Source organism: Lissotriton vulgaris, chromosome 5, assembly GCF_964263255.1.
Source record: "Lissotriton vulgaris chromosome 5, aLisVul1.2, whole genome shotgun sequence".
Classification (NCBI taxonomy): domain Eukaryota; kingdom Metazoa; phylum Chordata; class Amphibia; order Caudata; family Salamandridae; genus Lissotriton; species Lissotriton vulgaris.
This window is the reverse complement of record NC_141693.1, coordinates 869,487,100-869,502,768: the sequence shown is the minus strand read 5'-3', so window position 1 is coordinate 869,502,768 and position 15,669 is coordinate 869,487,100.

Here is a 15,669-nt window from a genome sequence, read left to right as displayed (position 1 = left end):
CTCCCCGTGCAGGCGGGCGCTGTGTCTGGCGCGATGGCTCCTCTCTCGTCGTGACCCCCAGGCGCGGCCCCCGGCTGTTTCCCGTGTAGGCGCGAGGTTCGTCTCACGGGGCAGCAGCGTGGGAGAGTGGGCCGGATGGTGACTAGCCTCAGGTGCAATGCGCGGGATCAGCGGCCGCAGGACGCGGGGCCAGGCCGACGTCGCGCTCCAAAGCGGCCTCTGCGCTGGGGCACCTAAGATGGCGGGTCACTGCTGGGGATCGCGCCTCTCGCGCCGACCCTTCCCCGGCCAGCCGAGGTGGGATGCAGGTGTTCCGCGAGGAGGGGGGGGGGGCCGGTGTCACTGTCTCGCCACCCGGGTACCTCTTCTCCTCCGTGCCGGTTCCGCTGCAGGTCGGGTTCAGGCGCCCGCACGGGCACTCCAGGCGCCGCTGCCAGGTCTGGTGATGGGAGCCGGCGGCTGCCCGGGTAAAGGCCGCTCCGACTCCCGATGGGGGCAGCAGGTCCGCAGAAGCCTCCACATGGGACCGTGGGAAGCCTCGCGCGCCTCCGCGCGGGCCGGACCTGCCGCCTCTGCTGGTGCCCGCCTTGGTCGACCTCAGGCGGCTCTGTGGCTCCTCCCACCTCGGCCTCGCTCCCGACTCGTGGAGTGAGCTAGGCCCCAACCGCCGCTGCCCCCGCGGCCAATCTCGGCGAGGGTCAGGCTGCCCCTGGACTCAGAACCGGCCCAAAAGGTCGCCGCTGCTGTGGCGCTGGTGTCAGGAGCCCTTCGGGGCTACTCTCGGCCGAGCAGGTGCTGAGTTAGTGCTGAAGTCGGTGACCGGCGGCGGGAGCTCGGCAAGGCACGTCCGCTCACACCGCCGTCTTGGCCACGCCCCCCGACTCAGCGCATTTATAAGGACATTAAGAGAGTTACCTATTCCTCTCATTAATTGGATTTATTTACCAAGCGGTGCTATTCCTAATCAAAAGCAAAAAAACTACCCATTCTACTGTCAGATCAGTAGAAGTAAAAAATCTTCCTCTCTCTGGAGAACACATCCAAGTTGTAGGTGTAGCAAACAGGCAGATCAAAACATCCCTAACGAAACCAGTTGAAGTGGAAATTGGAAATTTCAAAGACATGCACCGATTTGTTGTGTGTGACAGTAGTCCTGTTAACCTTCTTGGTAGGGACATTTTGTGCAAAATGAACTGTGCCATTTACTGATCACCAGATGGCATTAAGCTTCAAAACCCAGATGAAGATTGCCTGTATAAAATGACCATGTCACTGATAGATTCAGAGAAGAACAGTATGTTTCCTGCGTTTGAGCGAGAAAATATACCTATTGAATTGAAAAAGGTAGTGAAAGAACGAGTGTGGGAATTCACAGGAGAAGAGATTGGATTAATGAAAAATGTACATCCTGTAAAGGAAGGAATGAGTTATCCATACATCCCTCAATACAAAATGACAGCTGAAATAGTTGAAGGAATAACCCCAGTGATAAATAAAATTATTGAACAAGGAATTTTGAGGGAAATAGAAAGTAGTCCTTGTAATTCCCCTATAATGGGATTGAAAAAGCCTAATGGAACATTCAGAATAGTCCAGGATTTGAGAAAGATTAATACAATTGTTGTTCCATGTTGTCCAATTGTGCCAAATCCAGCAGTAATTCTATACCAAACTCCACTTAATGTGAATGGTATACAGTCATTAATCTATGTAATGCATTCTTTACTGTTCCATTACATCCTGAAAGCCAGGCAATATTTGCATTCCGGTTTGGAGACCGTATGTTGGCATGGTGCCGAACTCCTCGGGGGTATACTGAGAGTCCATCTGGATCACTGAAACAATATCGATGTAAAAAATATCGAGTTACAAAAATATCGAGGTAAAAATATAGAATACCAAAATATCGACCTCCTATCTCCAAACAGGTAAGTACAAAAATAGTGAATCAAAAATATCGCGGTAAAAAACTATAGTTAGTCAAAATATCGAATTTTTAAAAATGCTTTAAATTAATTAAATAATCAATAGAATTAACTTAAACATACTTAAACTACTTAAATAAACGTAAAATTAATAATTAATTAATATAATTAAAAAATGTTTTTTACAAATTATTTTGGTTATACATATATATATACATATATATATATATATATATATATATATATATATATATATATATATAAACATAATTGTAATAAAATATTTACAATATTTTTACCGTAGGATATCGTAAAGTGTAAAATTTACTATAACCACTCCATTAAATGCAACAGTAGAGAAAGCGTTGGATAGCGTAGGGGTTAAAATTACTATTCCCACTCCAGAGAGTGCAACAGTAGGGAAAACGTTGGATAGCGTAGGGGTAAAAATTACTATTCCCACTCCAGCGAGTGCAACAGTATAGAAAGCGTTGGATAGTGTAGGGGTAAAAATTACTATTCCCACTCCAGAGATTGCAACAGTAGGGAAAGCATTGGATAGCGTAGGGGTAAAAATTACTATTCCTACTCCAAAGAGTGCAACAGTAGGGAAAGTTTTGGATAGCGTAGGGGTAAAAATTACTATTCCCACTCCAGAAAGTCCAACAGTAGGGAAAGCGTTGGATAGCTGGAGGGTTAAAATTTACTATTCCCACTCCAGAGAGTGCAACAGTAGGGAAAGTGTTGGATAGCGTAGGAGTAAAAATTATTATTCCCACTCCAGTGAGTGCATCTTTAGGGAAAGCGTTGGATAGCGTAGGGGTAAAAATTACTATTCCTACTCCAGAAAGTGCAACAGAAGGGAAAGCGTTTGATAGCGGGAGGGTTAAAATTACAATTCCCACTCTAGAGAGTGCAACAGTAGGGAAGCGTTGGATAGCGTAGGGGTAAAAAATTACTATTCCCACTCCAGTGAGTGCAACAGTAGGGAAAGTGTTGGATAGCGTAGGGGTAAAAATTACTATTCCCACTCCAAAGAGTGCAACAGTAGGGAAAGTTTTGGACAGCGTAGGGGTAAAAATTACTATTCCCACTCCAGAAAGTGCAACAGTAGGGAAAGCATTGGATAGCGGGACGGTTAAAATTACTATTCCCACTCCAGAGAGTGCAACAGTAGGGAAAGTGTTGGATAGCGTAGGAGTAAAAATTACTATTCCCACTCCAGTGAGTGCAACTTTAGGGAAAGCGTTGGATAGCGTAGGGGTAAAAATTACTATTCCCACTCCAAAGAGTGCAACAGTAGGGAAAGCGTTGGATAGCATAGGGGTAAAAATTACTATTCCCACTCCAATGAGTGCAACAGTAGGGAAAGCATTGGATAGCGGGAGATTTAAATTTACTGTTTCCACGTCAAAGAGTGCAACAGTAGGGAAAGCGTTGGACAGCGTAGGGGTAAAAATTACTATTCAGACTCCAGAGAGTGCAACAGTAGAGAAAGTAAATACTTCATATATAAATAAAAATAAATTAAATATTAATAACAATTTTATATAATATGATAATTAATCAATTAAAAATACAAATTATTTACCAATTAACAATTAATTAAGTAACAATTAAAAATATATTAATAATAACAACAAAACAAAACCAAAAAATAAATAACAATATTTATTTATTCACAATTAAATTACTTCCAACCCTATTCCCCTATAAACCCACAACCCACTCCAGAAAAAAATTAATACAATTAATATAATTAACAATTAAACTATTAATTAAAATGTGTTATCAATTAAATTTTTATTAATTACCAATTACAAATGTATATATCCATTAATTCCAAATAAATACCAAAAAATAAATTTAAAATGTAATTCATTATAATTAATTTACTTCCCACCCTATTCCCCTATAAACCCACAACCCGCTACAGAAAATACATTAATACAATTTACATAATTATCAATTAATCAATTAATTAAAATTGATTACCAATTATATTTTAATTAATTACCAATTGAAAATGTAAATGTCTATTAATTCTAAATAAATACCATTTAATAAATTAACATATTTAATTAATTATAATTAAATTACTTTCCACCCTATTCCCCTATAAACCCACAACCCGCTACAGAATTATATTACGCAAAAATGAAATACCATAACATTATTTAATTATAATCATTTATAAAACAAATATACACTTTTCACACAAATACTAAAATAAAAAATACTTAAAAAAATTAATATTAACTTACCTCAAATTCGATATTTTTGTTGTCTATATTCTGTCATTCTATATTTTTGTTGTATATATTCTGTCATTCTATATTTTTGTTGTCTATATTCTGTCATTCTATATTTTTGCTGTCTATAATCTGTCCATTCAATATTTTGTCCATTCTATATTTTTTGATTTGATATTTATGCTATTCTATTCAATATTTTTGTAGCCTATATTCTGTCCATTCGATATTGTGTCCATTCTATATTTTAAACTTGATAGTATTGTAACTCAATATTAAAAACTCGATATTTTGACTGTATACCAGTCCATCTATCTTTAATCAACTGTTAAAGAAATCAGTAGAGAGTTTAAGCATGCCTTGAGAATTAGTTTTGGTTCAAAACATTGATGACCTGTTGGTGGCATCAAAAACAAAAGATACATGTGTTTCAGACACTGTCGCATTGCTAAATCATTTGGCAGAAAAAGGACATAAGGTGTCCCCATCAAAACTACCGTTTGTTTCAGAAAGAAATGCAATATGCACGTCACAAAATTGCTAAAGGAATTAGACAAGTCACTATAGAGAGAATTAAAATGATACAAGGAGTGGTGTGGCTCACTGGTTAGAGGCGGCAGACCCGGAAGCAGGGAACGGCCCGGGACCATGGTTCAATTCCCGACGCGGCAGGGCCCTGGACCAGGGTCAGCGGACTCGATAATTCTCGCCTCGGTGCCTACTCTAACTAGGGATCACACTCGGCAACTCTGGGCATTAGCTTGCCTCATCTCTACAACGGCCCCCCACATTCGCCGGGGATGCTTGGTTTCACCTTGGAGATACCCAGGAGGGACCATCTCACAGGGATAGCCAGGACGGGTTCCCCAGCGGTCTACAGCGCCACGACGCCTCAGGGCAGCAGTGCGCTTTACAAGACCACATACATACATACATACATACATACAAGGAATGCAGCCTTCAAAAACACAAAGACAAGGAAGAATGTTTTTAGGAATGGTAGGATACTGTCGACAATGGATTAGTGGACTCTCACTAATAGCTAAACCCTTACAGGGATTGACAAAGGCAGATGTAAAAGATCTAAGTAAGGGCGAAATTTGCGAATTCGCGTTCCGCGAATTCGCGCGAAATCGAATTTGCATTCCGCAAAATCCACGAATTCGTGTGAATTTGCGGATTTTTGTTTTTTTGCGTGTTTGCGGGGTTTTTTGCGTGTTCGCAGGGCTTTTTGCGTGTTCGCGGTCCGCTTGCATGGCAAAGTTACCCATGCGGTCGTGTATGGGCACAGCACCCTCTGGTTCACCACTGCCACCCGCTGGTTCATCACTGCCACCCTCTGGTTCACCACTGCTACCCTCTGGTTCACCTCTGCCACCCTCTGGTTCACCCCTGCCACCCTCTGGTTCACCACTGCCACCCTCTGGTTCAGCACTGCCACTCTTTGGTTCACCCCTGCCACCCTCTGGTTCAGCACTGTCACCCTCTGGTTCACCACTGCCACCCTCTGGTTCACGACTGCCACCCTCTAGTTCATCACAGCACCTCTGGTTCACCACTGCCACCCTCTGGTTAACCACTGTCACCCTCTGGTTCAGCACTGCCACCCTCTAGTTCACCACTGCCACCCTCTGGTTCACCCCTGCCACCCTCTGGTTCACCACTTCCACCCTCTGGTTCATCACAGCACCCTCTGGTTCACCCCTGCCACCCTCTGGTTCAGCACTGTCACCCTCTGGTTCACCACTGCCGCCCTCTGGTTCACAACTGCCACCCTCTGGTTCATCACAGCACCTCTGGTTCAGCACTGCCACCCACTGGTTAACCACTGTCACCCTCTGGTTCAGCACTGCCACCCTCTAATTCACCACTGCCACCCTCTGGTTCACCACTGCCACCCTCTGGTTCACCACTGCCACTCTGTGGTTCACCCCTGCCACCCTCTGGTTCACCCCTGCCACCATCTGGTTCATCACTGCCACCCTCTGGTTCACCCTGCCACCCTCTGGTTCAGCACTGCCACCCTCTGGTTCAGCACTGTCACCCTCTGATTCACCTCTGCCACCCTCTGGTTCATCACTGTCACCCTCTGGTTCATCACTGCCACCCTCTGATTCACCACTGCCACCCTCTACCGAGACCTTTTGTGACGCAGCGGCAGCACAAAGGATGCGCTATGGTGCTGGGTATTAACAACGTTACAATTCTGAGAGATGCGTCTCGTTGTAAAGCCCTGCACCATCAGCAGGCGTTCCGGCGCAGGGGAGGGCGTTCCTGCACAGGAACGCCCCCTAAAAGTGGCTGAGTGAAATCTACAAGATTTCACTCAGTCACTTTTAGGCCAATGCTGCGTCAAAACCCTGCGCCTGCTTGAAGAAGGCGCAAGGCTTGATGCAGCATTGGGGAGATAGGGTCCCCCAGAGCATTGCTGGAGCTGCGTCGCAAGCACGACGCAGCTCCAGCAATGTGCTGCTTTTACGGCACAGATGTGTGACGCATCTGTGCCGTTTTTGCCACATGCGCACCATGGGTGGCGGTAATGCGGCGCACACAATAACTGGCGCATCCCTGGGGATGCACCAGTTATTGTAAATCTGCCCCTATACATTTAGCCAAACAAGGGAGCACTTACTGATTAGACAGTAGAAAGTACTCCAGTTGAGTAGAGGTATTGCACAAAATGGTGGCATTTTCGTGGACAAACACGCAGGGCGGGATTCATTCTGTCCCCTGTTAGACTCGTTTTTTGTGCCCTTCTGCCCTCTGTTAGACTCGTTTTCCCTTGTTTTTCTGCCCTTCTGCCCCCTGTTAGACTCGTTTTTTGTACCTTTCTTCCCCGTTAGACTCGTTTTTTGTGCCCTTCTGCCCTCGGTTAGACTTGTTTTTCCCTTGTTTTTCTGCTCTTCTTTCCTCTGTTAGACTTTTTTTTGTTCCCTTCTGCCCTCTGTTAGACTTGTTATTCCCTTGTATTTCTGCCCTTCTGCCCTTTGTTAGACTCGTTTTTTGTGCCTTTCTGCCCTCTGCATCACCACATCATCACTCAGTGCTACCCCAGCATCAATCAGCACCACCACATTATCACTCAGCACCACCACATTATCACTCAGCACCACCACAGCACCATTCAGCACCACCACAGCATCACTCAGCACCAGCACCGCATCACTCAGCACCACCACAGCACCACTCAGCACCACCACAGCACCACTCAGTGCCACCACAGCATCACTCAGCACCACTACAGCATCACTCAGCACCACTACAGCCTCACTCAGCACCACCACAGCACCACTCAGTACCACCACAGCACCACTCAGCGCCATCACACCATTACTTAGCGCCACCACAGCATCACTCAGCGCCACCACAGCATCACTCAGCACCACCTCAGCACCACTCAGCACCACCACAGCACCACTCAGTGCCATCACAGCATCACTCAGCACCACCACAGCATCACTCAGCACCACCACAGCGCCACTCAGCACCACCACAGCATCACTCAGCACCATCACAGCATCACTCAGCACCACCACAGCACCACTCAGCACCATCACAGCACCACTCAGCACCACTCAGCACCACCACAGCACCACTCAGCACCATCACAGCATCACTCAGCACCACCACAGAATCACTCAGCACCACCACAGCACCACTCAGCACCACACCAGCATCACTCAGCACCATCCCAGTATCACTCAGCACCACCACAGCACCATTCAGCACCAGCATCAATCTGCACAACCGTTCAACAACAACTGGTTCAAATATGTTCTCTCAATGTTTCAAACTTTATTACAAATGTCACAAAAAGATGTTAATATTTCACTTCTATTCTTGGATTTTCGTCACATTAAAATACACTGAACATAATCTTCACAAAAGTTATTTACAAAAGTTTAAGCTATTGCCATTATAAATTAAAATCACTTTTATTTAAGTATTAATTATTTTAAAAAAATTAAAAGCCATTGTAATTTGTAATATCAATACAGCTAAGTCACGTAAATACAAAACATGTTGCATTACAAATGCTATAGGTGTCACATTTGCGAAAGTTATAACTATTTGCATTGTACATGACAAAGCTATTAATTTAGCTATTTTCAAAACCAACACATAAATAAAAAACATTGTCATTTACAAGACCAATAGCTCAAACTTTCCTAATGTGAGACCTATTGCATTGCAAATGCTTGTTTTTATATCTGTCAGTGCTTCCTGTTCAGGTTTAATTTTCGTGACAGGCGCCTCATTGCCTACTTGTAACTATTCTCTGACGCTGCTTCAAGGGTCAGAGCAGGGTCAGAGAATAGTTGCAAGTAGGCAACGAGTTGCCAGTAAGCACTTCCAGGCTTACAGCAGCAGGTGCCCAAGTTGAAGTTAATTTCTTTGTAACCCTTTTGTAAAAGATTACAAAAAATTAGCTTCAACTTTTGCACCTGCTGCTGTAACCCTGTAAGTGCTTGGCTGAAAATTCGTCCCCGCTGATTTGCGGATTATACCGCGATTTCGCAAGATTCGCGGATTGCGAAATCGCGGAAAATCCGCAAATTCCGCGAGTGGAACGAATTTACAGCCCATGCTTAAAAAGATCCCATAGTGTTGAATAAAGCTGAAATGGAAGCTTTGAGCAACTGAAAACCAGTCTATGTAAAGCACCCCCATTAGGAATGCCTGATTATGAAAAAGAGTTTGAACTGTATTGCAGTGAACAAGAAGGATGTGCATTATCAGTTCTAATTCAAATACATGGAAAACTGAGAAAGCCAATTGCATATTTCTCAGCTGTTTTGGATTCAGTTGCAAGAGCATTGCCAGGATGTTTAAAAGCAATAGCTTCCTCCAGTGTGAGTTTGGAACAAGTAAAGGTATAGTGATGGGATTTCCTTTAAGGGTATATGAACATAATTCAGTGGAGATTCTCCTCACTAGGACAAAGACACAGTACCTTACTAATAATAGGATGACAAAATATGAAAAAACAATTCTAGGTGCAGATTTTCACAATGTGTGAATGTAAATCCATCTACACTGCTACCTGATGTTATGGATGTTGAAGTGAGAAATGAAGTGGATCATAAATGTTTGGATGTTCTTGAATACTGTACCAAACCAAGACCTGACATCAAAGATGAACCTTTGCCTGAATCTGATTATGTAATGTTTGTTGATGGTTCATGCCTGAGAACAGATGAAGGTGCTCCGAGTGCTGCATATGCTGTATGTACAGTAGCAGATGTCCTGGGAGCATCTTGTCTGAAAGGAATTCGTTCTGCTCAAATAGCAGAATTGATTGCTTTGATTCGAGCATATGAACTGGGAACAGAAACAAGGGTCACCATAGTGACTGATAGTCAGTATGGATTTGGGGTTGTCCATGATTATGACCAACTGTGGTCCCAAAGAAGTTATATGACTGCTGCAGGATCCCCCATTAGAAATGCTGAAATTTGTGAGAATTTCTGAATTTGCTGAATGCTGAATTTGTGAGAATGTTGATTGATGCAATTCAATTACCTGACAAGATTGCTGTTGTGAAATGTGAAACTCATAAGAAAGGAGATGATTATGTCACCAGAGGAAATCGGTATGTTGATTCAATTGCAGATTACTGTGCTAAGAATCTTGCATCTATAAATCGGGACAGACAAGCTGAACATGTCTCAATCCTTTGATGCTAACCACAGTAGTTGAGACTTGGCAGGAAGTGAGGCAAATGCAGGAAGAAGCTAGTGAGGAAGAGAAAGACATCTGGTTAAAAGCAGGATGTAGACAGAGAGAAGAGGACGAAATTTGGGTTTATAAAGATGAAAGACCAGTAATGCCTGATAACATGATTTCAAACATGGCCTAAATGTACCATGGTCAAGCTCATATTGGAAGGGACACCATGATCAGGATGTTCAGACAGACATGGTATAATCCTAAGTTTAGGATGATTGCTGAAAGCCTGTGTCAGAGATGTCTTGTTTGTCAACAATTGAATCCAATAAGAAAAACAGTTGTGAGTTTGGGAACCATAGGATGGGAGGGAGGTCCATTCACCCGAATGCAGTTAGACTTTATTGAGCTACCGCCTTGTAACAGACTTTGATATGTACTTGTGATTATTTGCCTGTTTTCACGGTGGGTGGAGGCTTTCCCAACAAGGAGGAATGATGTAGTAACTGTTGCAAAACTGTTATTCCATGAAATAATACCACGCTACGGTTTCCCAGTAACTATTGAGACAGATCATGGAACAGATTTTCACGAAGAATTAATGCAGATGATTTGTGAAGCACTGGACATTTTTTCAGACATTGCACTGTGCTTACAGACCAGAGGCTTCTGTGGTAGTTGAGCAAGTGAATTGAACAATAAAAAACAGAATTGCAAAAATGTGTTTGTCCACTGGACTGAAATGGCCTGATGTTTTACCACTTGTTCTGATGACCTTAATGAGCATACCTGATAAAAAGGCAGGATCAAGTCCACATGAAAATCTGATGGGAAGAGTGATGAGACAAACATTTGTGCCAGTTGATAAACTGTTGACTATTAATGATGATATCATACTGGATTACTGCAAAAATCTGTCTGACGTGGTAACTTCTGTGTTCCATCAGGTGGGAACTGAGGCAAACTCGAAAGAAAAACATCCAACGTATGATCTAGTTCCTGGAGATTGGGTTCGGATAAAAGTTCACAGGAGAAGAAACTGTTTAGTTCCTCGCTGGCAGAAGCCCAGACATGTCATTCTAGTTAGCACGACTGCAGTTAAATGTGCTGGTGTAAAGAGATGGGAACATGCCAGCCACACCATCCGTGTCTCTGAGCCTGAAAATCCACAGGACGAGAGTGAAAGCACAACCGATTCAGATTCCGAAGGTGAACCAAAAAAAGATCCAGATACTGAAGCTCGATCTGTTCGTCGACATCTGGAGATATCAGATGCTAGTTCTGCATCTGAAGGAGAAAGTGAACCTGTTGAAGTACCAAATTTTGGAGATCGACCTGTAAGTCGAGATTTGGTAGAAACTGATACCAGTAAGGACAATGAGCAAAGTGAAAATAAAACTGGTAGTCAAGAAAATACTTAAGGACAGTCTGAAATCTCTGAAAGCAGGAACTGAAATCTTGAAACTGGTGAAAAGGAAATATCTCACGATGAGGATGAGCTTCCAAGTACCAGCTATAGAGAAGTTCCTAACAGAGTGAAAGTACTAACCAAAGAGAAAACAAGTTCAGAAAAAGAATCAGACACCATAAAGGTCACCATAAATGAAACTGTGGAAAGATCTGAAACTGAAACTGATGACAGTGATGATGAAACTCAATTAAGGAGAAGTTCAAGAAAAAGAGCTTGGAGAGTGGAATGTAACACTGTTGAACCTGAAACAAAAAGAGCTCGTAAAGGAGATAATTGGCCTAAAGGAACTGATGGACTGACATTTAAACTGGTTAATAAAGCAAAAGTACCAGAAGATCAAGTAAATGAAATAACCAGTCAAAAAGAGTTGTTGGGTAAGAAAATAGAGATTGTGCAAAGGCCAAAAAGAGTGAGAAGACCAAATCAGAAATACAAGTCACCTGAGTGGACTTACATGGTCTTGCCTCCAATAAGTGAAGTAAATAGCAGCCAAGAAAATTTGAGTTGCCAAAGTGAAGAAAAAGAAAGTGAGTAAACTGTGACTCAAAGAATGAAAAGAAATACTTTAAAGTATTGGGAAACTGAGGAAGAGAAAAGAATAAAAGAAAACACGATTTGAAATATTGGTGGGAAAAACAATGTAAGTGTAAAGTAAAGGGTTAAAGGGAGACAATATAAGGGTGAAAAAGATTGTGAAAATCGCTGTAAAAAATGGCTACTAATGAAGTAACTAAATCTAAGTGTTCTATTTTCAGAAAATGGTGTAGAATGTGGTTAATATGTACTGGATTATTAATGTTAATATGGTTGATTTTAGATATTATCATTCCTTTTAGACCAGACTTTGAAAAAATGAAAGTAAATGAGAGTATGAAAGAAAAGAATAATGATTTGAAAAGTGAAAAATGTCATGTGTATAAGCCTGAAGTTCATCAAGATAGCTATATCAGTGATTTCTCTCGAAATACATTTTCGAGATTATTATCTGAGTATGTGAGAACCATGGATGCCAGTGACTGCTATGTCTGTGTGAAATTACCTGAGTCAGTATCGGAGGGTGTGACCTACCACCATCTTCCATTAACGTATGGAGTTACATGTAGTGTGTTAACAAGTTTATTTTATAAAACAGGGAAATTAGAGTATTATTACTCAAATTCTGATGATGTTTTGATAAATTGAAAATTGTAGGTGAATTGAATCAAATTAAGCCTGCAAAAGATTTTCGAGAATATTTTTGGAAACACAAGAATTGACTTGTGCTTTAAACATAATTTGACTTGTAAAATGAGAAATGAGGAAAAGGCTTTTCTAATTATGGTTGAAGAGAGAAGAATACAGTACAAAAGCAGAGAAAAAGTGAAACAAACTAAATCTACAATGTGGACATCAAATGATAATATTGAAGGACATAATGTGAATGTGGCTATAAATATAGCTATATCATTATTAGGGAAATTATGTATTCAGAGAGATAACACAGTGTATGATAATTATTTTGTGGAGGCAAGTCAATGTGAAGATCCATATATCATAAAAGGGGGTTTGGGATTTAAAGGTGGTAATGACCCAGTCTTTCCTGGGATATAATTTTTATGTGGGAATAAAGCTTATTACAGATTGCCTGATCACTGGTACGGGTCCTGTTATGTAGGCCTGGTCTTTCCTAAAATGTTCCATGTTGTAGAGGTACTAGTGGAATTTATGAAATAGGTAAACCTTTAAGTCGTAGAAGAAGGGAAAGTGTGGTAGAAATAATAGGTGATGTTTTCGGAGCACTGATACCTGCAGTGGGTATATCCTTTAATTCAAACAGAATTTGAAAATTGTCAACGATAGTAGATCATTTGTCAACAGATACAGCTGGAGGATTTTTAATGGTAAACACTGAAATTGAGAGCTATGGTGATGCAAAATCGACTTGCTCTTGACATCATTTTGCCAAAAGAAGGAGGAGTTTGTGGAATTTTAAAAGTACAACACTGTTCTACTTACATTCCAGACAAAAGACAAAACATTGAAAGATATATTACAAATCTTACAGAGTTGCATAAGGAAGTTGAACCGCTGAAGGTTGACGGTGTTCTTGAGAAACTTGGTAGAAGTTTTTCAGCAGTTAAAAATTGGTTCAATGAAATAGGTAGATCTATTATAGGGAAAGTACTAATTCCAGTAGCAATAATAATAATACTAGTCATATTAATTTTAAGATTAGGCTGTAAACCTAGAAAAATAAGGAATGTCAAAAGTCTTCAAGAAAGTGGTTGAAGAAAAACAAGAAAGGGAACGTGAAAAAGTTGATATTGGGATGGAGCAGTTCAAAGAGAAACTTTATCAAGATAGAAAGAAATTAGAAGAAACTAGAGTATAACTCATACTAATTGAAAGAATTTGAAACATATTGAGATGAAAATGTACAAAATTTTGGGAGTTATTTGGTGATAAATCACCAAAGGAGGGAGTTGTTGGAGCGTGGTTGGAAACAAAATTGTTTGTACACCCCTTGTGAAATGACTTCTTCATAACAGTAACATGAATTAATCGTGTGGTTTTGAAATTAACCAACATAGAATAGAATGCACACACACACACGTGGGATACTAACTTGCATGTGTTGCGAACCATAATCTACTAATTAAGTGAAGTTGTCGCGTTTATTCTGTACGCATTTGTTATAATCTAAACGAAATTTGCATGAATATGCTTTGTCTGTCTAATTGTGGCATAAATGATGGAGAATGGTGAGTAAACCACTCTTAAGTGTTGCTTATATGCTAGGTAATAACTAATTGGGTTACCTTAGAATGGGGGAGGTAAACAGAAGGGTTATATTTTGAAAATTAACGTTTATTTGTGTTTGTTTCTATAATAGTTCCCAATATGGCCTATGCGGCCTATCTTAACACCATCGACGCTTATGGTTTTCACCCCTTTGCTGAAAATCTGGAATTCCTACTAATTATGACGAGCTCAGCTCTGCATCAGTGTACGAGATGTGTACCTCATGACGAGCTGAGCTCGTCATGAGCGTCGAAGGTGTTAAAAGGGACGCTGTCTGCGACTCCGAGTTTGTGATGAAGTACGCATGCGTGACTGAACTCGAGAAACAGCCTGTGCCTATGCAGAATGGGTCAAGGACAGTGTGGCCTGGCTACCCGAACGAGTGCCAACAAATTTGAATGTCAGCATTGTGAACATAGGAAAATCATCCCGAATATCCACCTAAAGGACACAAGCAGAAGAACACCACTAAGGACAATGGAGACTTTATTTTTTCAAACATAATGATGACTTGGCGAAAATGTTAACAATAAGGTGATGAGGTTATGCTAATCCACCCCTCGATTTGACCAATCAGAACAGCCTAAAACCCCAAAAGTTACAACTTTCAGATAGATAAGTTAGCGAAAAACAGTATAAAAGAGGACGTTTGGAAATATGAAAAAGCTTGCTTTTCGATTTTATCTTTGCACCCCAACATGCTGCCAGATTGCTAATACCTTTTTCTTTGGCGCAAGGACTTTGACATTTTTCCGAATTTTAACTTTTGAATGGGTGCGGAGTCCTTATGGGAGGTGAACATCGAGAGAGAATAGAGAGGTGTTTCTTTGGGAACTATTCTGTCCTTATGCTGATGTCCGTGTCCTGAAATCTTGGTAATATAAATGTATGTTTATTTTCAGGACTATTGTGCTAAGAAATATAAATGTTTTGAATTTAACTTCTTTCCTTTTTCTAGGCTATTGATGTTTAAATGACTATAAAATTAGAGTTAATAAAAAGAGGTCATGCTAGGAGATTTAGGGGCAGATGTATCAAAATACCTATTTGCGATTCTCAAATAGATATTTTTTGAGAATCGCTATTTGAGAATTGCAAAATGGCATGTATCTAAAAAATCACAATTTTTTAGCGATTTCTTAATATTCCTTATTTGCGAATAGCAAATTGCGAATTCGCAATTAAGGAATATTTTCCCATTCATTTTGTATGGGCCAGAGGCCCATAGGAATGAATGGGAAGTTATTCTCTCAATTTGCGATTCGCAATTTGAGATTCGCAAATTGAGAATAATTTCAAGGGTGTCATACGGACACCCTGATGCACCCCTGAAATATACATGTGTGGGCATATGGCGCACATACATGCCCTAAGGGCATGTATGTGCATCATATGGCACCTTCACAAATGCCAAAAAGTGCATTTGTGTAAGAATTTGCAAATTACCACCAACTTGAAGTTGGTGGTAATTTGTGATTTCTTAAGGAAAATTCGCAAAATTGAAATGCTTGATGCATAACATTTAAGGAATCGCAATTTGTGATTCCTTAAATGCTTACGCAAAATTAAGGAA